Source organism: Ceratotherium simum, chromosome 39 (assembly GCF_057802395.1).
Source record: "Ceratotherium simum simum isolate JZ-2026a chromosome 39, ASM5780239v1, whole genome shotgun sequence".
NCBI classification, from domain to species: domain Eukaryota; kingdom Metazoa; phylum Chordata; class Mammalia; order Perissodactyla; family Rhinocerotidae; genus Ceratotherium; species Ceratotherium simum.
This window is the reverse complement of record NC_141938.1, coordinates 6735510-6761913: the sequence shown is the minus strand read 5'-3', so window position 1 is coordinate 6761913 and position 26404 is coordinate 6735510. Positions and strand designations below refer to the sequence as shown.

Below are 26404 nucleotides of genomic sequence, written 5' to 3'. Positions count from 1 at the left end.
GTATGTAGGCTTTGGATTACTTGGTTTGCACATGAATGATAGACACCGAAGCACACTGCTTACTATCTTTAGGAATGAGCTAGCCTTGGAAGGGGCAGTCTCTCACCAGCCAACCTGACCCCCAAAATGTGAAAGCATCATACTATACAGCAAATTAAATTTATGATTAATAAAATTGGTCTTCTGATTGTTTGACACCATACTGAGGAAACCGTGGGGTGATGATAGTGCAGATTTTTTAGAGGAGGGCTTAAGTTGCCCTAAACACCATAGAAAACACTTTACTATGAGAGTAAGAAGGAGTTGGAAGAATAAGGAGTCACTGCGGGCCAGTCTATGTTCATCTTTTTCATTACGTATGGGATTAATCAAGAAAAAAGATGTGAAAATTTTTTGGAGTGTCTAACAATATCTTGGTGGAGTAATAAAATGTGTTAAAAGTATGAGGCTGACAATGATCAAATCGGCAAGTCTGTTAGTTACATTGTTGGAGGGTATGAACTAAGTTAATGAAGTGTATGAAAAGGTTAGTGGTTTTGTGTGTAACCAAGGGGAAGGCGTATTTGCGACTGGATATGCAGGACAGGAGGTCGTGGTGGAAAACTGGAAAGGTGTAGTAGAAGGCACTGGGAAGAGAGTAGTCCTCTCCCCAGAGGGTCAAGGCGTTGACTGATATAAGTTTCTAGGGTGTCTCCCTCAACCTCAGAGGGGCTGGGGGTTACATCCAGGGGAACAGTGGTGGTGAAATTCCGCTTCTGTGATAATTTGGTTTTCAGGAGGATGCTCTTAGCATGCTGATAGACAGCAGCACTCAAGAGTGTCCAAGTACACTGACCAGGAGATTTACAACCTCACGAGTTGCGAAACCTCCTTGTGTGTCTTAGGGAATACAAGAACAAAATGTTTCTTCTCCTTTTCCTTTTTCATTGAACATTGAGCCATGGTCTCCATATAGGGGTTCCCTTCTATCCCACCATGTCTGTGAGTGAATTGTGACAGAAAAAGCAAGCAACAGAGAGATGAGCCCTTAAAGCAGAATTTAAACTTTTCAAAAGCCATGGTTTTCAGGGGTGGGGGCTACACCAGCTACCAACCAGTGAGAAGGGCCTGCCCAAATTTGGAATCAAATGGGTGAGTGTCTACCAAGGGTCACAATTCTCAAGAGACAGAGAGTTAATGATGTTTCCAATGGCCTCTCAACAGGGGACCTTATTTACCTCGGACTTGTTTGTCCACCACAGTAAAAGAAGAATCATCCACTTAAGGAACACTGCCTATGGCTCAATGCCCAGGTCCTAATCCTCCCATGGTGGCCCCTGATGATGGTCTAATGGGGGCCAGACCAGTGGATCAGTCTCAGTGTCCTCAAGGTATCTGAGGGAAACTCTCCTTGCTTCCCTTTCCAAGAAGAATTCACTGTGCCTCTTTCAACCTATGCCAATTAGCCCCAGATACCCTTGTGACCTCTTGTCTAGTATGACATTTTGTCACCAGTAAGGTATGACTGGGGACTTCTCATATCCCTTGTCTTACTACATACACTAAGCAAGAATGTAGGTCACTCTCTTGTCACAATTTAGGTTGGAAAACCATGACAGAACAAGGCTGACACAGCACCAGGTAGTGAGGGCTAAAGCACAAGGGCTCCAACAGTCAGAAGTACCCTCCCAGGCAGATCTTGGTGTTTGGTATAGGCAGTTAGTCAGCCAAGAGAAGTCTAGAAGCATGCCCTTCCATTCAGCAGTGAGTCACCCTGCTTGCTATGTGAACTGATTTGTGCCTGAGTCTTAATTTATAAAGGTGACTGAGTGATGACACAGAGATGTTAATGCCATGGAAAGTTTATTAGTTACACAATCCCAAGAGAAGGGGGCACCACACAACACAGGGCCACATGGGGAAGCACCAGGTCAGTCAGGAGGGAAAGCAGGAATGAGAGGAGAGCTTTATTGGGGTTTCTGCAAGGGAAGGCAAGGCAGGGCAGGGTACAGCTTACTATTGGCCTGTATGAATAATTCCAGTGGGCTCTGAGGCATAATGGCTGTCCCTAGTTGTCTGCTACCTGGCTCTGGGTTGATTTAGGGCAGGGGAAATATTGGTGTGTGACAATTAGATGAAGGAGATTGTTGGAGTATGGGCTCTGGATTGGTTAGTTTGCATCTGAAAGGCGTGCTCCCAAGCCACTGGTTTACTCTTTTTAGGAAGTAGCTAGCCCTGGAAGGGGCAGTTTCTCTCCATCCACAAAGTCTCTAAAGATGTCAAAAAATCTTAATATACAGAGAATTGAAAACATGATCAATACAATGGTTAACACAAAGTTCAAACACCAAGGTTTCCTCTTGGATGGAAGAATGTGATGGAATATAAAGGAGACACTCAAGGGTAAGGTAATCTTCCATTCCTTGGTCTGGAAGCTGTGTACCTAGGGGCTCAGCATTCAGTTTATTATCAGCACATATGCACTCTCACACAATTTTCTGTATGCTATAATTATAAAATTTAAGAATGGGAAATATCACAGGAAAGCAACATAAAAATAAGGTAGAAGTGAAAACACTGTATTAGTAATCAGAAGAAAGATAAAATAATTTAATCTGTAGCTAACATTTCAGATTGGACTTTAAAATCCCGTTAAAATGTTGTTTACGATCACAATAACTAAAACCAGAAAGATAGAAAATAAAATATTAAAAAATAACGTAACAAACATGAATGACGTGTGGTAGGCAGAATAATGGTCTCCAAAAGATGTTTATGTTGTCATTTCCGGAGTCTGTGAATAGGTGTATTAGCTACATCTTTAATTTTTGTATTCTGATGGTTTGACATCTAAGAGGCTGTCTTGAACCTGGAGGGACTGCCCCTCCCAGGGTTAACCAACTCCTAGAGATAGTTAAAAAAGACTCCCCCAAGAACACCCCTTTCACATGCAAACCAACCAATCCAGAGCCTACACCCCCAAACCCCTCCTCTACTGGGCTCTCAAACTGTGGACAACTATCAACCTGCATTAATCACCCCAGGGCCGGGTACCATCCAGGGACAGCCCCTGTGCCCAAGAGCCTGCTGATATTATTCAAACTAGCAAATATTAAACTTGCTTACCCTGCCACACCTATTCGTTCCTCATGACAACCACAATAAAGGCTCTTGGCCACACTTCCCCCTTGTTGAAACTGCATCCTCACCAGCCCCAGTGATTCCCCAGGTAGACCCCACTGCATGGCCTCCTGTGCCTCCTGTTTCTAGAGAACTATTGTGTAGGATAAACTTCTTGCTTCTTGACAGTCATTTCCATGTCTGTGTGTCTTACCATACACGATTAGGACAAGTCCCAGGGAACCTTTAAACAGAATGCGAGGTTACATGGCAAAGGGAATTAAAGTTGTTACAACAGCTGACCTTAAAATAGGGAGAGTATCCTGGACCATGCAGCTGGGCCCAATGGAATCCCAAAGGTCCTTAAAAGTAGAAGAGGGAAGCAGACTAGGAGAATCAAAGATATGGCAGCATGAGAAGAAGTGTGACTGATGTTGCTGTCATTGAAGATGAAAGAAAACTGAGACAAAAGGCATCTAGAAGCTGGAAAAAGCAGGTAAACAAAGTCACCCTTGCCTGAACACAGTCCTACTGACAACTTGATCAGGAGTTCTGATCACCAAAACCATAAGACAGCAAATTATTCTTGTTTTATGCCATTAACTTTGTAGTAATTTGTAACAGCAGCAACAGAAAAGTAATACACAATGGAAAGTGAGAATATTAAGGTACAGACTGTAAGGTCAAAAGGGAGTACCTGTCTTTATTGTCTGCAAAGTCGATCCATCCTCTTTTCTCAGGAATCTATTTCGAGGAAACCTCGGCACATCTTGCTTCACAAAGTCAGATTTTGAAAAGGTCCCCGACAATTGTCATGGTCAAATCCCATCCTCATTTCTCACCCAATCAGCATTTGGTACAGTCGATCAGTCACTGCTCCTTGCCTTGGATTCATGGACACCCATCTTAATTCTATTCCTATTTCATGGGCCACTACTTATCAATATATATGGTACTTCCTCCCATGACCCCAACTGCTAAATCTAGAAGGTTCCCAGGGATTGTCAATCCTTGGGGAAATCATCTAACCTAATGACATTAGGTGCCATCTATACACCGATGTCATCAAAAGTAAGGGCTCAGCCTGATAAGGAACTGATTTTTCTCATGTACCAATAAGTCTTCAAAGAAGCAGTCAAATGCTAGGTTCAGTGGTGTCATGGGAGGAAAGTGTTCCTATATTTTTTAGCCAAACCATATTTGTCTGTGGCTTTTGTCTTCATAGTACAAGAGTTAACATCCATATTCCAGGAAATGTATCTGATTTACAAGAAAAAGGGGAGAAATATGACGGGCAATAAAGAGAAAATGCCAGATGATACTGTCTCTCTCCTTTTTTAAGATTTTATTTTTTTATTTTTATTTTTTATTGAGGTATAACTGACATATAACGTTACATTAGTTTCAGGTGTACAACATAATGAATCAATATTTGTATATATTGCAAAATGATCACCCCAATAAGTTTAGTTAACATCCATAGACTGTCCCCTTTTAAATGGCTCTCTTTCCTGTCTCAGGCCTTGATCCCATTAAATTCTAGACTGGGGGGTCTTAACAGAACCCATACCAACCTTTACAAGCTGCAATGTCTCCCCTTCTTGTTAAAGGAGACTTAAAAGGATTCCATGTTCACTGAAACTATGTCTACATTTAACTGTACTCACCCACTTCCCCCTTTAATTTCCATTTTTCAACCATTCTGGTCTCCCAAAAATGTTGGCTACCTGATCAGGGGCAGATAACATCCTATTATCCAGCAACAACAGGATGCCCTGAGGGACCCCTGAAAGCCCTGTTTTGGGATCACAGGGCAGAGCACACCTCTGATTTCCCTGCTCCAAAAGCCTTGTCAGATTTCTCAGGATACAAAGGCTGGTATAAATCCTAATGCCCCCTTTATCCCTTTCAGGAAATAGAAATAAGAGTCTCAAAAACAACATCAGGAACTGTGTGGACCACTACAGGAGTAGACAAGAAACTCCATTTAGTGAATGCCGACTGTATTCAAAAATGACCAGGGAAGAAATCCTTATGCTTTCTGCAGAGCCCGTAAACTACACACAGTCAGCTGGGCCACACTCCTATGGATATGCAGATAAACACCTTCCACAGCCATGACCCCCGCTCCTTCCCCCAGTAATGGAACAGCTCTCTGGGAGAGAGGATACAAAAATGACAAAGAACAAATTCATCAAATACTGTTGTTGCCCCTTATGGGGGCTAGCTGTGTTTGTCTGTTTGGTCTGGGTGCTTGGAATAGTTTGGGAGCCTCACGCTCAATAATTTTGACCCAAAGATTACTCCAAGCCTCTGGACAACCAAACATGCTGCCATAACAATCAGATATTTCAAAATTGGAAATATAATGAGCCTCTCCTAAATTTCCACAGACCCACTGCCTGTAGCTAAGTTGGCACCTTAGTAAGCACAGCAGAACATCACCCTAAGACAAAGGGCACATAGCAAACGGCCAGCCTGGACAGTCTGCATACAGGCCCACTCACAAGGCCAAGTTAGTAAACATGAACACATCTTAGCGGAGGTGGCTCTGAGTTCACACTTATTGACACGTGCCCAGTTCACCCCAAGAGACATAGTCTTAGTTTGCAGTGGGATTTCCATCATGACATTACTGGGCAAAATCATGGATTTCTTTTAAAAACCTTCATGCCACCTCATTTACATTGGCTTTTCAATGTGCTTCTGGTGAACAAGCTCTGTGGTCAGACTCAGGAAGCATGTGCAAGCAGGCCAGGCCTTTGCCAAATGCACGCTGGATAACCCACAAGATCTCACTGACATCGGCAGTCCAGCCCAACAATGCCAGCAGGTCCCCCAGATTACCCAGGGACATTTGAATCTTAGAGATCCTAAAGTTAGGAACCCCTAACAACCTGAACGTACACTGACTTGGGAAGGCTATCATCACCCTAGCCCAAGAGCTCACTGCTGGAGATGACAGCATCTCAGATGTCATCTCCAATGCCACTCCTCCATTACCTGGCATCACCACAGAGGATCCCATGCCACCCACGTGAAACTACAACCCTGCGCCCCCTCAGTGACCAACTTTACCATGGAGCACTGCCTCAAAGAATGGGACCCAAGTGACATGACTGACTTTCCATATATTGCTGCTTACTTGCCTTCTGACCCTGCTTTGTTCAAGAACACCTGCAAAACCATGAGTTTTGTCCCTCATAACTGTGACTCCATCATAACTTATGCCCAGCCTCTTTGGCTTCAAGTTGAAATCCTTTGCAACACTCTTAAAACAATGGTGCCCATCACCATTATTACTCTATTTTGGCTACGTAGCTCGTTAGAGGAAGCCCCTTCCCTCTGTGCACTCCTAAAAATTACAGGAGACTCTGTTGGCACCCACAGCATACTAAAATGAGGCCTCCACTAACACCTACTCTCTTTCTAGCACTAGAGTATAATGCATCCCAACACTTCTGTGTCACATCACACCACAGAAACACTAAACTTATCCCCTCCCACTCCTGCTCTTCTCCACTGCCACAGCAACAACACCAACCTCTACATCCAGCTTGCACAGACCATGGCTAGTGCTTTAAACTCAGGAGGCTGTTGGACTTGCCATGATCACTCTCTTTACTGAATCAGCCATACACATCTACCCAGCCGATGTCTGTATCAGCAATGACAAATATTGGACTATTAACTTCACAGCCAATGCCCATCTGTCCCCCACCATTTATTCCTCTCACTTACTTCAGGCTATAACTAATTGCTCACAATATTCCTCCCTAAGGGTAACATTTCAAGTCCCCACTCAGGGACAGTACTAGCTATACACAGTCCTCTCTATGCCACACCATGTACTGTCATGCCCACCTCAACTCTTGAACCATATCACATAGTCCATTTACATCACCTCTCTCATATATCACTCCAAAGACAGGGCTGTCAGGTTGTTCTGTAGAACTGACACCTCCACTTCACCCCCTCAGTACTCCACTTACTTTGTAGTCCCCTTTCCCACAGGCCAGCTCTCAATCAACTGCTTCCCTCTCACTGTAGATTGTCTATTCTCATTGAAGATACCCCTGGCCTTCCTACATCATCTCTCCATTGCCAGCAAGACTTATTCATTACATTTAGGATACAATAATAATTATACCTATTCAAGGTATAATCCTTGGCATGTAAGGCACTGCCCATTCCACAGTGGGACTGACACAGCAGGGCAACTTAAAGAGGGCAACCAGCAAATGCTCCAAGTATTTTTCTCTCAAGTGACACAAACACAACCAGCCCTTGATCTCTTAAATTAAGGTCAAAGATCACTAGCTAAAATGATTCTTAACAACTGTTTATCCCTTGACATAGTGCTGGCTAACCATGGAGGTGTTTGCAAAATTATAGTAACTTCCTGGTACATGTCCATTAATAACATGTGCCAAGTGGCCCAGTTCATCAAAAATATTAATACTCCTATGACTATTATTAAAGAAGTTTCACATAATTACACTTTACAGTTGTACTATCACATTGCTCCATGCCCTGGACATCTCTCAATTTGTCATGGACTTATTTTCATGGTTCCTACACATCAAATCAGGAGTGTGGCCATGTGCTCTGCTTCAAGGGGTCATAATAACTATCCTAGAAATAGGCTATGCTCTGCTTTACTTAAATTTTATGGAAATATGTTTAGCTGGATCTCACCTTACACAAGTGTCTTCTACAACACAGGTCTCAACTACTTGGTCTCCTATGTAATCTCAACCAGTACCCCAAATACACATAATGCAAATAGTGATGTTAAAGCCTCACAGGCCAGCTGTATTAACTATACTTTTAGTTTCTGTAAATTCATAGTTTAACATCTATAAAATGGCCACTAGCTGTTCCAAGTAAATCCTGGCTTACCCATTAACATCTGGAGACTTTAGATAGCCTCAAACCATATGGTCTAAAAGTCAAATTGAATGCAAATTTCTCAAGTGCCAAACTTTCCAACACAGCTAGCCAATGCTAAGCCTGCTTACCCTGCCTTGCCCATTTTTTCCTGTGGAAACCACAATGAAGGTGCATTTTCACAGTTCTGCTCCCTCTCCCTGCCTCCTGGGCACCCCGATGCTTCCCTGAATGGCCCTCTGTGCTGTATTCTCCCCAGGAAACTGTCAATATAACCAAACCATAAAACTCTTTCTAGTTTTTCTCTTGATCTGCATCTCTCCTCACCCAAAGTAACATGATTAAAAGAGAGTACCACACAATTTCGATTACCATAGTTTTAAAATTTGGAATTGTGAGTCTTCCAACTTTCTTATTCCCTTTTCAAGATTGTTTTGTCTATTCCAGGCCATGTGTCATTCCATATCAATTTGAAGTTTGGCTTTTCCATCTCTGCAGAAAAATGCCATTGGAACTTTGATTGCATTGAATGTATAGATCACTTTGGGCAGTCTTGACATGTTAATATGATCTTCCTATCCATGAGCACAGGATATCTTTCCATTTATTTAGGTCTTCTTTAAATCCTTTCAGCAATGTTTTGTAGTTTTCAGTGCAGAAAGCTTTCATTTCCTTGGCCAAATTTATTCCCCAGTAACTTGTACTTTAAGATGCTATTGTAAACGGAATTGCCTTCTTAATTTCCTTTTCTGGTTGTTCGTTGCTGCTGTATGGAAACACGACTAATTTGGGGGTATTGATCTTGTATCCTGCAACTTTGCTGATTCATTATAACTGTAGTAACTACTTGTAGATTCTTTGGGATTTCTTCTGTATAGGATCATGTCACCCCCAAATAAAGACAGTGTCCTCCTTTCCTTCCAATTTGCAAGCCTTTCATTTCTTTTTCTTGTCTAATTGCTCTCCCTAGAATTTCCAGTACAACGTTGAATAGCAGCAGTGAAATTGCACATCATGATCTCAGGGGGAAACCTTTCAGTCTTTCACTTTCAAAGCTAGAGTTTGATGCTAGCTGTGGATTTTTCATAAACGCCCTTTATCATGTTTAATAACTTTCCTTCTACTCCTAGTTTCCTGTTTTTATAAGAACAGGAAATCAGATTTGGTCAAATGCTTTTACTGCATCAGAAGGATATATTGAGTTTTACCCACTTTGATCTATTAATGTGGTGTAATACATTTTTCTACTTACTTATGCTGAACCACTCTTGCATTCCTGAGATAAATTTCACTTGCTCATGATGTTTAATCCTTTTAATGTGCTGTTGAATTTGGTTTGCCAGTATTTTGTTATGAATTTTTGTATCTATGTTCATGAAATATATTAGTTTGTAATGTTCTTTTCTTGTGATGGTTTTATCTGGATTTGTGTAATGCTGGCCTCTTACAATGAGTTAGGAAGTATTCTCTCCTCTTCTACTTTTTGGAAGGGTTTAAAAAATTATTGTTGATTCTTCTGTAAATGTGTGGCACAATTCATCATGGAAGCCATCTGGTCCTCCATGTTTCTTTGTTGAGAGGTTTTGAACTACCCATTCAATCTCTTTACTTCTCATAGGTCTGCTGAGATTTTTCATTTCTTCTTGAGCCACCACAGGTAATATGTGTGTTACTAGGAATTTCTCCATTTAATATAGGTTATGTAATTTGTTGCCATACAATTGCTCATAATATTCTGTTATAATCCTTTTTATTTCTGAATGATCAGTAGAAACAATTTTAGTTACTTGCATCTTCTTTTTCCTTAGACTAGCTAAAGGTTGTCAATTTTGTTGACCTTTTTAATGAAACAACTTTTGGTTTCATTGCTCCACTGTTTTTCTATTCTCCATTTCATTTATTTCCCTTCTAACTTTTAATATTTCCTTCCTTCTGTTAGATTATCATTTAGTTTGTTATTCTTTTCTAGGGCCTCAATGTATAGAGCTTATATATATCTTCTTCTTTAATGTAGGTACTTATATCCACCCAGTGGCAACCACCAGCTCTCAGCTTAGCCCAACCATCAGTGAACCCAGCCTACGAATTAAGGACCCCACTGAGCCAGTGGCTTAGTTTTAGGTGTTGGAATGGAGTATGAAGTTTCTCCAAAAGTGGTAGCTCTCTAAAGGTAAAATCAAAATGCTTCTGGCCAGGCTGCTGCATCCTAATATACCATTTCCATTTGACTAGCAAAGCCTGTTACACTTTCCCTTGTGGATCTCTGCGTTCTATGGGGATGCCAGGCTGGAGTCACAAGTCCCCCTTGAGTCAGGCATTCAGTTTCAGAAAGAGATTAGTAACACATTCATAGCTGACTTTTTTTAAAAAGGAGTGTGCTTGGTGGCTACAACAGGCATATGGTGCTATTGTAGGGGGAAATGGCCTCTGTGCATACTCCAAAAACACCCTTCTCCTCCTGGGATTCTTTTTTTTTTGTGAGGAAGATCAGCCCTGAGCTAACATCCATGCTCATCCTCCTCTTTTTGCTGAGGAAGATCAGCCCTGAGCTAACATCTATTGCCAATCCTCCTCCTTTGTTTTCCCCCAAAGCCCCAGTAGATAGTTGTATGTCGTAGTTGCACATCCTTCTAGTTGCTGTATGTGGGACGCCGGCTCAGCGTGGCCAGAGAAGCAGTGTATCGGTGTGTGCCCAGGATCCGAACCTGGGCCACCAGTAGCAGAGCGCACGCACTTAACCGCTAAGCCATGGGGCCGGCCCTCCTCCTGGGATTCTATATGATTTTTGTTAGACCACCTGGAACGGACAGAACACGTGGCATTTTCAGAAATATCACACACAGGACAAGGAATTGCAAGCATATGACACATCTGTACCAAGGATACATCCAGCAGAAACCACAACAGTAGAGTGACTGGGCACATAGGAGCTTGCCCACAAGGTCACTTAAATTTTCTCTTCCTACTCCCATATTTTCCCAAATCCTTACAGAGACATGGACCAAGGTGTCTGAAATGAATGTGTCATAGACTAGTGACACCAACTACAGTTACTGGGAGATTACACTATCCATTGACAAAGAGCAAGAGAAGAGCTGTGTAGGGTGATGAGGGTGGGTAACCTCTGGGGTAAGGAGAAGGTAGCACAGGGTCTGTGCTCAAGTGCCACTGTTGCTTCCTCTCTCATGGGCAGTGGATGTATCTGCCAGCATTAGGCAAGCTTCCAGGCCCAGGTGCCCCTTTCTTTTTGCTCCAGAGTCCCTGGCATGCTGGCCACCCATGTACCCAAAGCCCTTTCTGCAATAATAACAGGCAGGGTGATAATTCAATGCCCATATCCAGTAGAACCATAAAAGTTCAAGTCCCTTCTCTCTCTGAAGTTTCTCAACATACCAGATGTGTGCATATGGCCTGTGGCCCTTCTAATACAGAGAAAGTGATCAAAAGCATGCAGAAAGAGAGTGGCAAAGTAGCAGTTAGCAAGGTTTTGCCTTCACTTTCTGTTTCAAGTGGCTTCTCATTCACACCTTAACCAAAGAAAATTCTGTTCTCAGTTCACCCAAAGTACTAAATCAAATAGAAGATCCTCATTGCTGACACAATTTGTTTAAACTTTGACCTACTGACCCAGCAGCCACACTCTTTGGACAGCAGCACAGCTTACTGTCCCATACTCATACCATCTCCTCCTACACGTGCCCAGAGGAAAGAGAACAACAAAGGCTCCATTTGGGTGGCTTGTCCCAATCCTATCTCTTGCCACTAAGCCTCATGAATACGCAGGACCATAGCGGGATTCTTATTCCCCTCTTCTTGCACACAACTTGGGCAAACCTCTTGCACAAGGGGCTTCATTACTGGATTCTAGGCAGTCTTACATCTCCAAACCCAGCCTGTGGAACCTTGTCCTTTGTCACAAAGCTGTGCCTCTCTCAGCATGCCATTTTCATTGCCAAAACTGCTGGAGCCAGAATCAAATGGATCCTACTTGCAAGCTAATAAGTTAGCCTGTTCCTACTTCATGGATGCCAGCAGAGGACCTAGACTTTGGAGTCAGATAGCATGAGATGATTACTTATGGGGCAGAAAGCAGTATGAGCATCAGCATGTTTGTATTGGTTCTCTTTGTCCCCAAGTCCCTCAGGAGTGACACACAGGGCCCACATGGATGTTTGCACATATACTGGGTGTTACCGGAGAGGAATGATGAGTTTTGGGAAAGTCATTCTTTTATAGCAAGTTAGTAAGCAAGCCTGCTCTTTGTCCAACAGGAGAAAGGACCTCATCCTTCACAGTTGCTCACTGCAAACATGATCCTGAGAAATGGTGGGTAAAGAGTGGTCAGGGCCTTGCATTCTTGGCATGCTCAGGAAGATGAGTGGAAGCAAAGACTCATGGAGGAGTATTTTTCAACAATCCAACGTGGCCTCTGATCATTTTTCACATGAATATGCCACTCTGCCAGACACTGACCAACAAAAGTTGGGAACAAATCTGCTCAGATTATGTCATACAGCATTTATTAGTGCTACTATCACTAGGAGTCCAGGAAGCAGGATGAGGCCAACCTGTAGTATTAACCTCACCCATGACATCAAAATTTCAGATTCAGTCAACTGTGAACAAGTTCCAGTGAGGACTGATAGGTCTTATTTCAGACAATCAAGATGTCATCTCAGAAAGAGAGCCAAATCTGTTGTTTATTGAAATTAAGGTTTCCAAGTATGTTAGTGGGGCTGTGCAGGCTTGTTTACTTTTTCCCTTTTTTTCTTTATTAAAGGTAGTTTTTTCCCCTCAAAAAAAAAAAAAAAAAAGATGTCATCTAAGGCCAGTGGATTATCACTTACAGCCCACACAAGGGAGTAAAGACTAATCAGCTATATTTTATGTTGTTCCTAAGAACTAAATGCCGTAAAACACAGGCTAAACAGCAACTCATACAGGTAGATAACCACTCCACAACCCATTTTGCTCTGCAAACATATAACATAAAAGACACAGGTCATTCCTTCTCAGGTTTTATATTTAAGCTTGATGTGGATTACCATTACACAGCTTTGATAATCCCCATGGAAAGTGTCATCAAGCAGCTGCATCCTCGGTGGCCAGTCATGACATAACTCAAGGCTGCTCCAGCATCAGAAGTATATGATTTTGTCTCATACAGACTGAAATGAGGATGTGCTGGTCTCTGTCTGTTCTCAGGGACTGCAATCAGGAACTGCCAGTGATGGCTTCAAGCACAGCAGATTATCAGGACAGGTCACACTAATAAGTTTTTCTTTTTTCATAGCACATGGATGGAGTGACAACCCAGCAGCCCGTCATATTTCCAGCTCCAGCTGTGGCTTGCCTCAGGCAGACGGTATCGTTGTTTTTCCAGGCTGTGGTGCTGTATTTTTTTTGAGCGCCTCCCTACACTGCCTGAGGTCAAAAGTATTCTCTCCCCAAGTGCTGGGGTTGTTGTTCTCCCTCATGGCCATGAAATCTGGGTGTATGACCTCACCTTTTCTCCACTCACATTCTGCTTGCACACTGGCCTTTTATGTGAATGGATAAGGAGAGAAGGAGGAGGGCTTTTTTAGAAAATTTAGAGATGTATTATGTCCCCACCTTGGCCAGTGTGAGCCAAAGTAAATGCACTCCATGAGCAGTGAATTCAAACAGTCACTGTCTTCACAATGTAAAACCATGTCAATCCAACAAGTGAATCCAGGTGGCTAGAATAGGATTAAGTGTAAATCTTATTGGCCCACTTTGGCCTGGTTGCAAACCAGAAGGTGTAGCAACTAGACTGGCTTGCCATGGTTATCACAAGAAAGAAAGACACATTGTGCCCCAAAATGGTCAGGACATAATCATAACTGTTCAAAATAGATCTACAGAACCACCCAGAAAGCAATGTTTCTCTCAGCATACCATAAGATTGCAGGACTAAGGGAAACCTTTCTTATATTCCCTACATTCACAATTTCTCTTGCGTGTAAGTTATCCCATTTTTAGAGCGTGAATCATCCCGTGTTTATTAAAGTATGAGGTACAATCTAATGGAAGAATGACTTTCAACCCTTTCTGATATTCATCAAGTTTTTCTCCGCTGAAAAAGTACAAGTGAATATTAAAGTATTTAGCAGAACTACAACTTTCCACATCTTATAATATTAGGATTTCTCTCCACTACAAGATCTAACTTATTTAGTAAAAACTGAGCAAATAGTAAAGGGTTTTCCACATTTCTTACATGGTATGGCTTCAGTGTGAGTTCTTATATGCTGGTTTATGAGGATATTCTGATGGCTTTCCCACACTCCTTAAATTTATACTGCACCCCTTGACTGTGAGTTCCTAAACAGTAAGTTATGAGGAGCGTGAAAGTTTTCCTGTACACTTTACATTCACAGGGTTTTACACAGTGCATATTCTCACGTGGATACCAAAGCTTGAGCAATATGCAGATGTTGACCATGTTCCTTACAGAAAGAAGTACCACAGACTTGATGACTAAAACAGCAGAAATATATTTTCCCACAAATCTGGAGACCAGAAGTCCAAAATCAAGGTGCCAACACGGATGGGTTTCTCGGGAAGGTTTTATTGAAGAATCTGTTCCAGGCCTCTTTCCTTGGCTTGCAGATGGCCATCTTCTAGTATCTTCACATGGTTCTCTCTCTGTGTGTATGCATCCCTGGTGTCTCTTTCACTTCTTATTAGGACACCAGTGATACTGAATTAGAGACCCCCACAAAAGACCTCACTTTAACTTAATCACTTCTTTAACAAACATCTCTAAAGATGGATACATTTTGAGGAATTATGGGTTAGGGCTTTAACATATGAATTACGGGGGGGCAGAATTCCAGCCATACTTTAGTCTTAGTTTTCAATCCTGTGTTAGTTTGCATGTCCATAAGAAGGCTTCTGAAATGAGAAAAGGTTTCCACACATTATTTAATTCATAAATCTTGTCTATAGCATGAGTTCTTATATGATTAATAATGACCAAGTACCAACTACAGGCTTCCCCACATTCCTAACACTGACATACCTTCTCTCCACTGTGTATTCTTACATGTTCATCAAGGCTTCAGGAAGAAGTGTGGCCCTTCCCACATTTGTATACATTCATATGGTTTCTCCCCAGCGTGAATTCTACATGAGCTAAGTCCTGAGGATTTACTGAAGGCTTTCTCACAATCTCTACAGACATAAGGCTTCTCTCCACTGTAAATTCTTACATGTTAATTAAAACCTGAGATATTACTGACAATGTTTCCGCATTCCTATAATTGATAGTGTTCCTCTCTGGTACAAATTCCTTCATGGCTTCAAAGTAAATGAGGACAATTAAGGGATTTTCCACATTCCTTACATTGATAGAGTTTCTCCCCAGTGTGACTTCTTTCATGACTTCAAAAGTGGGAGAATCGAAAGCTTTACCACAGTGTACATTCATAGGGTTTCTCTCCTGTATGAATGCTTTCATAAATTTGAAATGATTTAAAATAACTAAAGGCTTTCCCACATTGTTTACAGTATTAGGGCGTTTCGCTAATGTGAGCTCACATGTGGATGTTAAAGTTTGTGAAACATGTAAATGCCTTGCCAGATTCCTTACATATGTATGGTTTTCTGCACTGTGATTCCACAACTGCTTATTCAGGTACAAGGAATACGTAAAGCTTTCCTACATAGCTTACACTCAAAGGGCATCTCACTGGTATGAGTTATCTGATGTCCAGAAAGGTGTGAGGATTGAGTGAAGGTTTTCCCACATTCTTTACATTCAAAATGCTTCTCTGCACTGTGTTTTCTTATACCTTCTGTAAGTTGAGAAGAACTAGTAGAAACTTTGCCACATTCTTTCCATTTATAGAGTTTCTTTCCAGTACAAATTCTTAAATGTTGAGTTAGGTGTGAGGAAACAGTGGAAGTTTTCCCACATGCCACTCATAGGGTTTCTCACCAGTGTGGGTTCATATGTGCATATTAAGGTTTGTGGAACATTTAAAGGCAATGCTGCATTCCTTACACACATATACCTTTTCAGCACTGTGAGGCCACAAGTGCATATTCAGGCAGGAGGAATACATAACTGCTTTCCCACATATCTTACACTCAAAGGGCTTCTCTCTAGTGTGGGATAACATGTGAATATTAAGATATGCAGAATACCTAAAACCTTTTCGACATTCTTTTCATAGAATTTTTTTTTGCGATGTAAGCTTGTATATGCACAGAAAGGCTTATGGAGTGAATACAAGATCTCTCATATTCCTTCCACTTATAGAGTTCTTCTCCATTGTCAGTTCTCACGTATGCCTGAAGGTATGAGTTATTAACAAAGGCTTTCCCAAAGTCACTGCATCAAAGGGTTTCTCTGGTGTGCATATTCTCTGGTACATGGTATTTGGAGACAGGCTGATGGCTTTTCCAGACTGATTAGGCTTAGAATATTTCCCTCTGGTATACGTTTTCTTGGGCAGAGTCAGAAAGCCTTTTCCATAATGATTTTCCTTGTAAGTGTTCCCTCTATTCTGAATACTCATGTGTGTCTTAAGACACGAGTGTTCACTGAAGACTTTCCTACATTGTTTACAGTTATCGAGTTCCCCTCCATTTTGGGTTCTTTCTTATTGATGAAGGTATGAATGATAACTGAAGGATGTTTCAGACTGATTAATAGGTTACTCCTATGTCAAGACAGAAACATTATTATGATTTTTATCATTTTCATTACAAGCATACAATCCTGCCCTCTTGATTTCTTTCCAATTGAATGATGTAACTCTTGTGGCAGAATGCTGTGCCATCTACTCTATTTTTTAAAATGATTCTTGTAGTGTTTTATAAAATTGTTTTTAAAACTCAACTTCTTTAAATATGTGTGACTGTACACTTGTGGGAACCCTGAAGCACCAAGTTTCAAGCTATCTTTAGTATGTCCCCAAATTCACCATATTCAGAGTATTTCCCTAGAGGCATCGCTCTTTTGGGCTGTCCCACTTTTTTCAAATATCTCCCATTTGTGCTGCTTTTCTATCTAATCTAATTCCCAATCTTTTCTGAATTTGAAAGATAAATGTCACTTATTGATCTTACCACTTGTATCCTATTTGGGGGGCTGGCTGTTTCCCCCCAGAATATATCCTGATGAAGTGCTAATTCTTTATTTATAAGTCCCATTTCTCATTCTGTGGTAAAACAGATAAACAAATTTGAAAGTTTAGAAAGAAATGTTAGGTTAAAGAAGTTCAAAATGGTCAGGCTCATTTGTATTACTTTTCTAAATACATAGAGAAAAAAATAAGGGAAACAGATTTGAGAAGTATGGCTATATCAAAAATTTAGCAATGATAAGGACACGGAGTCAAAATTTCAAGTAGTTTATTACAAAATGATTCTATAAAAATTAAAAATGATGGTGAATAGAAAAAGAAAATATCACAAAATCTGGACAATGAGCTGACATCAAAATGGTAAATTTAGAGAACATTTTGCGATCATTGGAAAGTTTGAGTAAACGTAAAACAAGAGTAAGGGAAGCTGAAGATATCCCCAAGTGTCAGAAACAAATGGAATCAGCCTTCTGAAAAAAGAGTGCACGTTAAAAATTCGCCTCATTATACTTCTAAACATAGTGAACTTCTCATTGACCATGGTTGTATTTTGCAGACACTCACCTTGGAGAACCTATCTCTACTGTCCTCAATTCTTCTTGTTCCAAACAAGAGATCAGACTTGGTTTGAACAGTTGATACCCTGTCCACAGGGAAAGATATATTCATGGAACAGGCTCTTGCAAGAGGTGACAAATCTTCCCACAAATTAGGAAGTATATTTCTAATGAAGCATTAAATTTATTTCAAAAGGGCTGCAAAGGCCTTTTCTGGGCCCCCATAAAATAGGTTATCACTGACCCTTGAAATCCACTTTCAGGATTAGGTACACATTTACAGGGCCCTAAGGCTTTGATTTGAAGAAATAAAGAGACTGCAACAAAGAGATCCTCATTCTGATGGGGAAACCACTCAAGTAGTGGCTCTCAAATTTAGAGTGCATTGTAATCACCTGGAGGGATTCAGCTAAAAGAAGACGCGGCAACAATCACAGCTTTCTGATTCACTATGTCAAAGGTGGAGTCTAGGGCCGGCCCCGTGGCTTAGAGGTTAAGTGCGTGTGCTCCGCTACTGGAGGCCCGGGTTCGGATCCCGGGCGCGCACTGACGCACCGCTTCCCCGGCCATGCTGAGGCCGCGTCCCACATACAGCAACTAGAAGGATGTGCAACTATGACATACAACTATCTACTGGGACTTTGGGGAGAAAAAGGAGGGGGATTGGTGATGGATGTTAGCTCAGAGCCAGTCTTCCTCAGCAAAAAAGGATTAGCACGGATGTTAGCTCAGGGCTGATCTTCCTCACACACACACAAAAAAAGGTGGAGTCTAAAAATGTACATCTCTAACACAGTGATGGTGATGCTGTTGGTCCTGTGACCACATTTTGAGAACAGCAACAGTAGATTCAAACCCATGAGTGCCGGGAGTATGTGTGTTCTTTCTCACTGTATTCAGATTTGAATCACCAATTCCGAAACACAGTAAGTACATAACACATATCTGATCTATAATAGGGTACAAGGAATGACGCCAGATTTACCTATTGTGACCAGGTTCTTGTAGTCTCCAGCATCACATCTCTAAATAGGTTTCTCTAAGTGAGGTCCAGTAATGTCCACTCCTCCTGGGTGAAGTCCCCAACAACATCCTCAAAGGTCACTAAATCCTAAACCATCACAAATAGGCTGAAGCGAGAAAGTAAAATCTCCACCAATGTTTACTGGATAATGAGGATGGGAGACTCAAAGCCAATACAGGGTTCTCAGGTCTCCCATTATCTCCCCCAGGGTTCAGTGGTCCTAGGTACTCTTCACCGTATCTACACTCACCCACTGTTTATCTCCTCCAGTCCCAAGCCTTTAATTGCACCTCTTACAAATGAACTTATCTCACTACAACTAGAGGATCTTCTTGATTTATTTCTGTCTATTGAAGCATATCCTTGAGGACACTGCACACTACTGATAAATGCTGATGAATAAACAAATCCTTTGAGAAAAACACCCTTTCATCTTCCTTACCTGCTGTCAGAGCCCTCAGCAAAATAAGAGACATGCAGTTGACAGCATGAGGGTCAAGATTCATTAGGAATGACTGAACTACTGGGATGACTTTCAGGATAATCCCTCACAATAGGAGCAAATCCACTATGTGGAAAATTCAACTGCAGAGTTCATTGAATGGGGCCTTATTTCCTTTGAGAAGCTCTAGAGGAAGGACTACCCAGAAGAAAATGTGTCTACCTGGTAGATGCAAGTATGTCATTTTATAGAAGGGTAAGCTTTGTTTTTACCTAATAACAATTTTTCAGTCAGCCAGCCCCCATTCTTTCATCCTCTGTCTTTTCCTCAGGAAGGACAAAAGTGTCTGTAGTAAGAACTTAGGGAAAATAAAGTATGCAAGAGGATCCAGAGCTGACTGTAATTCCCACATTCACCTCCCTGGAAGTCATTGCATCCCCATTTGAAATTCCTGTATATCCCTGCACGCTCAGGAAAACTCACATAAATATACACTACTGCCATCAAATGTCAGAGTAGTTGTGCCTCACCTAGAGCCAGAAAAGGGGATTGTGAGCCTGGCTGCCTAAGAGAAAAAGGGTGATAGTCTTACTTTACAGGTAAGGAAACTTCAGCCCTGAGAACTGGGAACTCCTGATCTCCCCTGATGAGAAGACTCCTGAAGGAGATTATGTAGCACCTTTTCCAAAGGACATATAGGAGCAGCTGACTTAAAAAACAGCATTCTCAGGCCGCTTTCAGCTCTTCCTCCTAAAGGCACCAGAGCAGTTCTGCTGTCCTATAAAATCCAAAGCCATATTGTGCAGGGGTGACCTAAAGAGAGTCTGAAAGCATCACCTAGGACTTACCATACAACACATCAGTAGCCACCATCCTGTGAGGCTGATGGTAAAATCTGCCTGAATACTCCTTTCCTTGACGTCAAGATCACTGCAGGGCACTCACTGAAGGCACCCAGAGATTGTGGACTGATGGGCAACAAAAATCCTTCTCAAGATCGTTAAAATGTATCTAGATTACAACTAACTGTTCATGACACAATATAAATCTGAGTTTTCAGGAATTATACTTAATTACTCTAACAATACAGAGCCGGGATTATTTGGAGGGGAAGGTGGAGGAAAATAAGTGCTTGCAGTTAACAAAAATGTTGATTATTTTTCTGCACAATTACTTTAAACTTTGCTTTAAAAAAATGCACCTGAAATGGCAAAATGATACAATACAAGTAGAGGATATTCGGCAAGATTACTAAGAACGAAAAATAGAAAAAACTCAAATTGTATCCATAGATAACTCCTTAAATATTGTACCCCTTAATGGGAAACTAATGGAAAAAGAAGATCTCTATGAGGCAAGGTGAGTGATTTCCAGCATATATATATTTAAGTGAAAACATGAAGTGCAGAATGTTGTTATGTTTGTGTAAGATTGTAAGGAGATAAGAAGACGCACAAATATGCATGAGAACACATATATATTGCGTATTTCTGAAAGGAAAAAAACACTGGGAACATGTTAATGAAACACAACAGATACGGATGGAAAACTTCTGAGTATACTTTCTCATGTCGTTTTGAGTTTTGAACCACATAAAAGTTTTATATGCTCAGGAAGTAAAATGACTTCCAAAATGGTAACAAGAATAAAAAGAATATAAACTTAGTACAAAAAGAACTATTAAGAAACATGAAACTTTCATAATAGTAGTATTGTAATATTGCATTTTCAGGATGTGTCATGTAGGATAAGGCAAATAAGAAATAAACTAATGTTATTAGGAACCAAGACAGAAAAAAACACAAATTTGAAACCTGAGGAGGTAAGAGAAAAAATACAATGTTACCTTTGCATTGGTAACTTGAACACAAACTTACGATTTTAAAAAATGTTTTCTAGTTCTGGAAGGGCCTTGAACCAATGACATTGAAACAGAATTTACCCCAGGGAAACAGATGTTGATTTCTACAAAGAACTAGGCTCTCTGGGAGAAATGTCTGCCTCCACACGTGGGGTAGGAATGTACCAAATGAACCTGTAACATCTTGTTGAGTCAGAAAGCAATGAGGTCCTCAAACATCCACGGGGTTGTGTGGAATGGAGAGAGCTGAAAGGAGCTACCCCTAGATAAAGTTGAACTATCAAAAAGAATGATAATATATGGATTGCAGCACATTGAGACAGAATTCAGGAGCACACAGTAATAATGGAAAGGTAGAAAAAAAGATAAAAGAGGAGAAGAAACTGGCAGCTAAGAATGAATGCACCAGAAAAACAACATTCAGTAACCCTCAATACAACACGTGATCCAGGAAGACATCAAAAATCTCAGGAAACAGGATATTCCCATAGTGCCAAGCCTCGGTCCCCTGCTTAGTAATTACTCTTCCTAAATTATAGGAAATTCAATTCCAAGTGCTGATACTAACGGAAAGAAGCTTATATCGTCTTTTTTTTGTAAACACTCATATTTTGAAGTTCTGGGAGACTGGCAGGGCTCTGGAGGTCAGGCGAGCTCAGGTGGAGCTGAGTAGCCCGGCTTTTCCGTGATAGTAAATTTCGTATTTACAGGTGTTCATTCACTCACGCGCTTAATAATATCAGATACGTGTCCTCCCTAATACTCCAAGAACGCTTCTTTTCTTCCCACCTGAATATAATGAACCAAACAAATAACTGACGCCACAACCCGAACAAATTCACCCAGAGCTCACCCATACTGCTGGCATCCCCAGGTCGGTGAAGGACTGAGATGCTTTTCCTTCTGGAGATGGGACAACAAAGGTTGCTTAGGATGCTATTTGCAAAGGGGAGCACAGCGGCTGAACAGGCCCCGCGGAGGCTCCCTGACCGCAGTTCCCGATCCGCCGCCTCCCCGGGACAGACGCTCCTGGCGGCCCCCCGGCCCCTGTCGCCTCGGGGAGAGGCCGTGGCCCCAGAGCAGAGAGCAGGCGGGGGATCGCAGAGCAAAGGCGGCAGCGGGAGGAGGTCCCGGGCGGGAGCCGTCAGAATAGACCCCGCGGCAGCAGGTGCGGAGCCCGGCCCCGCGGGAAGATGGCGGCGGCTCTAGCGCGGCCTGGGGTCCACGCGGAACGACGGCGGCCGCACTTTGACCCCGCGCGTCCTTCCGGTCCCGCGAGGTTCACCGGAGCCCGGACCCCAGGACCAGACAGAGAAGGAGCGGCCAAGAGAAGCGAGCCTGAGGGGCGAGCACTTCCGCTTCCGGTCTCCGGGCGGCGAGGGGAGGGGCTCCCGGAACAGAGGGCGCGGAGAGGCCGCTCGGGTAGAGGGAATGGGAACCCTGTGACCTTCCCAAGCCAGAAGAAAACCCGGAGCGCCCACAGGTGCAATTGCGGCGGAGGAGGGGGCCTTCCTCCTCCCACCAGGGTAAGGACGTTTTTATTTTTCCCACTGTATAAATGAGGAAACAGGCACAGAACGATCAAGTAAGTGCCCATGTTCACCAAGCCCATTAAAAAAAGGGCCACTGGAAGTAAATCCTAGGTCGCTTGACACCTTGCAGCGTCCTCCAGAGGACGCTTCTATATAAATATCAATCTAGGGGCAAAGGAGGGGAAACATAAAAGGAGTTAAAATTGTATTGGTACTTTGATTGCTATTACTATATTTAAATACACAGACCTGGGACTTCTTACATCTCAAAAAATCCCTTTAACAAAAAGACAAATACTGCATCATTTCACTTCTATGAGGTCCCTACAGTAACCAAATTCATAGAGACAAAAAGTAGAATGGAGGTTAGCAGGGTCTGTAAGGAGAGGCGAATAGGGATGTACAGAGTCTTGCTTTTGAAAGTTGAAAAAGTTCTGGAGATCTATTGCACAACAATGTGCATATACGTAACACTACTGAACTGTACCCTTAAAACAGTTAAGATGGTAACTCTATCTGAAGTGTTCTTTACCACAATTTAAAACCCTTTATTGTGGGCCGGCTTCGTGGCTTAACGGTTAAGCGTGCGCGCTCCAATGCTGGCAGCCTGGGTTCGGATCCCGGGCACGCACTGACGCGCCGCTTCTCTGGCCATGCTGAGGCCGCGTCCCACATACAGCAACTAGAAGGATGTGCAGCCATGACATACAACTATCTACTGGGGCTTTGGGGGGAAAAATAAATAAATAAAATCTTTAAAAAAAAAATAAAACCCTTTATTGTGAATTTTCAAATATGTGTAAGAATAAAACATCTGCCAAGATATGATAGGATTAATAAGTGAATGGGATACACACAGAATTACCATATGATCAACCAATTTCACTTCTGGGCATATATACTCAAAAGAATTGAAAGCAGAGCCTTGAATACATATTTGTACACCCGTGTTTATAGCAGCATTTGTAACAATACCCGAAAAGTGGAAACAACCTGGCTGTCCACTGACATAGGAATGTGATATATACGCACCATGGGGTATTATTCAGCCTTTAAAAAGTAAGAAATTCTGACACATGCTGCAACACAGATGAACTTTGAAGACACCATGCTGAATGAAATAAGCCAGACACAAAAAGACAAATACCGTATGCTCTGCTTATATAAGGAACCTAGAGTAGTGAGAATAGACACTCCCAGGGATTGAGAAGAGAGAGGAATGGGGAATTAGAGTTTAATGGGTACAGTTCCAGTTTGGGAAGATGAAAAAGTTCTGGAGATGGATGTAGGTGATGGCTGCACAACAATGTGAGTGCACATGCCACAGAAATGTCCATCTAAAGTGGCTAATTTTACAGTATGTATATTTTACCACAGTAAAATAAGTGAATGGGGGATGATTATTAGTTTTAAATAATGGAGCCTCTCAGATCAGAGATCTGGGGTAAAAGAAATTCACATCCAGTTTGGCTGACAGTGCCTATAGCAGAGACCCTATCAGCAATACCCACCCAGGGGCCAGCCCCACGGCTTAGAGGTTAAGTGCGCACGCTCCGCTACTGGCAGCCAGGGTTCCGATCCTGGGCACGCACCAACGCACCGTCTGTCCGGCAATGCTGAGGTGGCGTCCCACATACAGCAACTAGAAGGATGTGCAACTATGACATACAACTATCTACTGGGGCTTTGGGGAGAAAAAAAGAAAAAAGAGGAGGAGGATTGGCATGGATGTTAGCTCAGGGCTGATCTTCTTCACCAAAAAAAAGAAAGAAATACCCACCCATAAAGAGAAGGACGTCAAAATGCTTGGGGTTTTATTGCTGATATTAAATTTATACAGCAGACTGTGTGTTGTACTGAATGTTCAAATTTTCTTAGGTTTGAGATTTTTCAGAAGAATGTGGAAAAAAATACACTTAGTCCAAACATCCTGTGAATGGTAAATTCAATTATTCTCCAACTAGTGTAATAAAGTCTCCATCCTTTTGTCCTGGAGGCCCGTTTTGAAGCTCTATGGAGAGGTACAGGCCTAGGAAGTTCAGATGGAGAAAGAGGTGAGGATTCCTTTTGTCTTGAGAAGAAAGACTTGTCTACATACGATTATATTTATATACAGAAATATGTGCATCACAGACATTTAAGAAAGTATCTTTCTACCTGAATGTAACTTGTCAAACAAAGGACGTGCAAAAACAAAACTAAATTCCCAGAAGAAACATTCTTCTGCATATACATAGAAGGAAAAAGAGGCCCTCTGGAACCAACATTCACCCACTGATCCCCAAAATAGGCCATAATTGCCAGATTCGTGAGGACCAGAGGATGTGGGAGCTGAGTCAACGTCACTCCAACAGTGCAAATTCTTTTCCTTCTGGAGACAAGTCACAAAGGTTGCTTTGGGGGCTTTTGAAGAGGGAAGCACAGTGGATGAAGAGCCCTCGGGAACGCACACTCACAGCACTTCTCAACTCAAATCTTTTCGAGGACTGAATGCCCCAACTGGCCCTGGGGCCTGGCAGTGCTGGGAGGCCCCAGCAAAAGAGAGCGGTGCACGTCAAGACTCTCTAAGCAGGCCCCTTGGCAGCCTGGACCAAACACGCCCTTGGACTCCCTCCTTCAAGCCCCATATCCTCCTCTTCGCACTGGCATCACCAAAGCCAGGCTGCGCTGGACCACCACCAAGGTCAAAGTATCCAAGACACTGGGAGCAAGCAGGCGAAAAGCCCCAATGAACACGTGACCACACTTCCGCTTCCTCCCTGGGGTCGGAAGGGGTGGAGCTCTGTGGCTCAGGCTGTCACCCAAGATAGATCACTTCAGACTGAGATTGTACTTAACCACCACCTGGGTGGAGATGGGCTGGGGTTCGCTCAGCGCGGGGGCTGGAGGCAGAAACAGCCTGAGATAATATTGAGGCTAAAACCAGGCCTGTAGGAGGGCAACGGGCAGAGGGAAGGGCACATACCCGGGGTCGTGGTAAGTGGTGAGAATGTTCATCAAAAGCTTTTCTACCTGCTTCGCCTCCCCTTCCTAGAGCCCTTATGATTCCCCCTAATGATGTGCCTGACAATCCATGAAGTAGTCTATTTCTTCCACTCAATGAATCCTATCCTTAGGTCTTTATTTCCCATTATTTCTTTTGATTTACCTTGGACACCATGCTAAAGCCTATTGATTCCTTTGCGTTTTTAATGTGATGACATTTCCTATAAATCTCTCAGCTTTTTCAAATATTTTTCAAATATTTGTTTTCATTTTTCTGATTTTACCCTATGGTCCAGAGCCTTCCATACTATGTCATGAAATAGGACCAATACCAGAAATTCATCACTTGGAAATGATTCTAAAGCTTCTCTAGTAACCATGTTCGCTGTGGATTTCAATGCGTGGCTGTGGCTAAGTTAATAAAGATCTTCTTAAATCATGATTTACAAACACATTTTATGAAGGCTTCTTTAAGGACGTTATCCAATGTATTTTATGCCATCTATGGAATTGATAACTATTTTGCTATGTTAATGTTTCATCTGTTGCTGTACAAACTATTAAATATTTATATACTCTGGGCCGGCCCTGTGGCTTGGTGGTTAAGTGCGCGCGCTGCAATGCTGGTGGCCCGGGTTCGGATCCCGGGTGCGCATCGAGGCACCACTTCTCCGTCCATCCTGAGGCCGAGTCCCACATACAGCAACTAGAAGGATGTGCAGCTATGACATACAACTATCTACTGGGGCTTTGGGGGGAAAAAATAAAATAAATAAAATCTTTAAATATTTATATACTCAAAGGACACCATTTTGTAAAATAGTTTCTGGATTTCCCACCTTGCCTTAAAACATCTCTTCAAACTCTACATTATATGGAGATTCCATAATTTTCTCCT

The 26404-nt window shown here is 42.2% G+C and overlaps 1 protein-coding gene and 1 long non-coding RNA gene across 3 annotated transcripts in view; both read right to left on the bottom strand.

The window, feature by feature from the left end:
- The window catches only part of LOC101401550 (uncharacterized), an 82093-nt gene that overhangs the window by 33292 nt on the left and 22397 nt on the right, over positions 1 to 26404 (bottom strand). The window lies entirely within an intron of this gene.
- On the bottom strand, positions 11104 to 22416 carry LOC147912135 (uncharacterized). 2 transcript variants are annotated; one of them, XR_015550193.1, is made up of 4 exons: positions 18648 to 22416; positions 17670 to 17748; positions 17089 to 17180; positions 11104 to 14907 (listed from the first exon to the last, which is right to left on the bottom strand). It is a non-coding gene; the product is annotated as an uncharacterized LOC147912135 (long non-coding RNA). The 2 variants fall into 2 exon arrangements; XR_015550192.1 differs by having other exon boundaries at positions 17670 to 22412.